The sequence below is a fragment of the Balaenoptera ricei genome, chromosome 5 (assembly GCF_028023285.1).
Source record: "Balaenoptera ricei isolate mBalRic1 chromosome 5, mBalRic1.hap2, whole genome shotgun sequence".
In the NCBI taxonomy this organism is placed as follows: Eukaryota; Metazoa; Chordata; class Mammalia; order Artiodactyla; family Balaenopteridae; genus Balaenoptera; species Balaenoptera ricei.
In genome coordinates, this window is record NC_082643.1 from 12,486,163 (window position 1) to 12,489,362 (window position 3,200).

At 39.1% G+C, this 3,200-nt stretch overlaps 1 non-coding gene across 1 annotated transcript; it reads right to left on the reverse strand.

Annotated features, from left to right (window-relative positions):
* Window positions 1-1,383: 1,383 nt before the first annotated feature.
* Window positions 1,384-1,456, reverse strand: TRNAE-UUC (transfer RNA glutamic acid (anticodon UUC)). The gene has a single exon. It is a non-coding gene; the product is annotated as a tRNA-Glu (tRNA).
* Between the last annotated feature and the right edge of the window lie 1,744 nt (window positions 1,457-3,200).

The following is a 3,200-nucleotide window of genomic DNA, read 5'->3' on the forward strand; positions in this document are numbered from 1 at the left end:
AATGCAAACGCTAATTTCTCAATGAGGGGGTCATTAATTACATAAAAATTAGGCCTAAAATTTAGGAATCGTGGATGGATCAGATGCTTGGTTTTCAAGGTGCCAAGGGAGAGACTTCTGAAGTATGACCGTGTTCAAATATGAGATCAAGTATTTGCAACCACTTGGTTCATAGTCTCCTGTATTCACACTTTTGAGTATTTTTCTCTGACAATGAATCTGAGCTAGGCCATACAGTTTGCTTTAGCCAAGCAAATGTGATGCATTCAAAGGCTTTAAAAGTTCTTGTGCATCAGGGCTTACTTTCTCTTCCCGCTTTTGGAAGCCTGAGATCACTATGTGATGAAGTCCAGCTAGGCTACTAAAAGATAAGGGACCACTTAGAGCAAAGAGACCCAGCTGAGACCACCAGATCAAGCCACCTGTCCACTGAAGCCTCCACTTGAACCATCCTAGCCAAGAAGAATAACCTAGCCAATGCACAGAACCATGTGAAACATAATATTTGCTACTTTAAATCACTAAGATGGTTTGCTACACAGCACAAGTTAAATAATACTGGGCCAAAGAGGAGAAATGTGTGAGTAGCAAGTATCTGAAGTAAAAGTGAAGTATACTGTGGGAAAACAAAAATTGCTTAGATGCCTGGATCCTAAGGTAGTAACAATATCAATAACAAGAAAAACTGCCAAGAAATTTAATTCACTTCAATTCCAACTCCAGAAAAATAAAATAAAGAGTATGAATTCTGTGCCAAGCATTATGCTAAGAGCTAGGGTATAAAAATAAACACCCTTCCCTTCAAGTTGCTCAGAGATTCAGGATAGAGGGGGAAGGGTGGGTGGTGAGGGCCACGTTGTTTAGGAATTATTTCAGTGTTGTGTCAGTTCCCAGGGACCAGTATCTCACAACTTCAAGTTTTAAAAACTATGATGCAAACCACATTTCATTTCTCTTTTCTCTTCTAAAAACAGCTCTTTTTCCCTCAAATTAATTATACTATTATTAGTATATATGCACATACTTTTACATATTTTTAAAATATTCCTCTCCACAGATTTTAGGGAAAGATAATTTTTAGGAATGATTACCAGTGATTTTGAAGTGTAATGACTGAAAACATTATACCTATGCCACACAAGTGTGCTTAACCCTCCTTCCACTACTCTCTCCCTTGCCCACCATTTACCTGCTGCAGTAGGAGACTGATCCAAAGAATGAGTACATTATCCGCCTCTCCTACTCAGTCCTTTTAAAGTGGACATTGGAGCAGAACAAGAATGGCTGTAAAAGGAAATAGACTTTATAAGGAATAAAAAGTGGCAATCTGTTTTACTTTTTTTTTTTTTTTTTGGCCACACTGCATGGCTTGTGGGATCTTAGTTCCCCAACCAGGGATTGAACCTGGGCCCTCGGCAGTGAAAGAACCAAGTCCTAACCACTGGACCACCAGGGAGTTCTCTTTTGTGTGTGTGTGTGTGTGTGTGTGTGTGTGTGTGTGTGTGTGTGTGGTTTTTTTTAATCAGTTTTTAAATTCTCTTCCCCCCAAAAATAACTCCTGATGTCTCCTAGTCATAGTCTTCTCTATACAAAACCCCACACAGGTCCCTCTTTGCAGTCCTACAAAGGCATGTCAGGATCTGGGGTCACATAAAATCAGAAGAAGGCAACCACAGAGCCCCTGCTTCCCAAAGATTCTGACCTTTCTCCCTGCAGTCGCAGATATTCAAATGAAGGCATGATTATGAATATTTAATATTATTCCTTTCCCATATCTTGCATTCCCTTCTTAGGCTCTCCATCCCTTCCCCAAGTTATTGTTTGCAGATACTTTACCTTATTTAAAAGTTGTTGTTGTTGTTTTAAATAAAGGTCTTATTTATGTTATAGCAGTAGGTTTTTATTTTGATGGATTAAAAAAAAATGTGGGAATCTGAGTTTCTCATGGAATTCAATAAAAAGAGATTAGACTTGTACACATGCCTTCCTATTTCCTAGCTACATTTCTCTGTGGAACGCAAGTGTTTGTGTATTCTTGTTACCTTTCTAGGCTTAGGATAATTCACAATCCGTCCTGAAGACTGGGCTATAAAGCAAAAATTAAGTCAAATGTTTTGGCATAGAATGCTTTGAAATGAGCATTCCTACAGGATGGAAAAGAAAGATATTGTTAATAAGGACAAGCTGTAGGCATAATTATAAATAAGTGAATTCTAAATGTGCTACCTCTCTGTCTCTTCTCCCTGTGTCACTGGGCACTTCTTTTCGCGTTCACAGAATCAGAATATCCCCAAGTTGTTTTGAGCTCTTCAGTGTGATGACTCACTGGATCCTATATTTCTTTAATTTCATTAAAAACATTAAAAGGCATTTTATATCACTCTTCCTACTCATTCCCATTTTTTCCAGGATCATTGCTTTTCAAAAAATGTGCACAGAGTAATTTGAGGAAAGACACTCACTATTCACTACTTTTCACCGAGGGCCTAACATCATGCCCTGCATATATTAGGCCATTAATAAATACCTGTTGACATTGATCTGATCCTTTCTTGCATTCTGAGTCCCCTACTCCCAGAAACAAAAGAAAGTTATATGAGTTCCAGCGGACAATGACTTTCAGTTGCAGGGAGCAGGGCTGTTTACAGTGGCTGCTTCAGTGCACATCTCCAGAGGTTGCTCTTCACACTTGGTCTTAAGAATATCATCTCCTTGGAAGTGTGCACTGCCATCAGTGTAACCAAAACGGCCACTCTGAAAGTACTGTACCACAATTTAAAGTCCTTTAAACTCCAAACCATGGTACTATTGTTTACTGTAGAGATTGTAGGGCATTGTCTAGGTATAAATAAGCAAAATCCTCTTCACAAACCTAAAGAAAAAATAAAATTTATGGAAGAACACAGAAGGTAGGAAGAAAAGTAGGCCCTCACTAAGGTCTGGGATTAAGAACTGCGGGTTGAGAAATAAGGATTACTCTCTTGGTTTCCGTAATGCTCTGTGGTTTCCTATCTCTCTTCCTGCAGACTGCCTCTTTCTGGTTCTCTCTAGCTCCAGTTCTCCATGCATTCCAGCTTCACTGCCAAAAGTCACTGGAAATTCTTTATTATAATTTCAAATTTCTAGGAGAAGGAACTGGGTTAATCAAGCTTGGACCAGGTGTCCACCTCGACTGCGGCCAAAAAGCAGGATTAAATAAG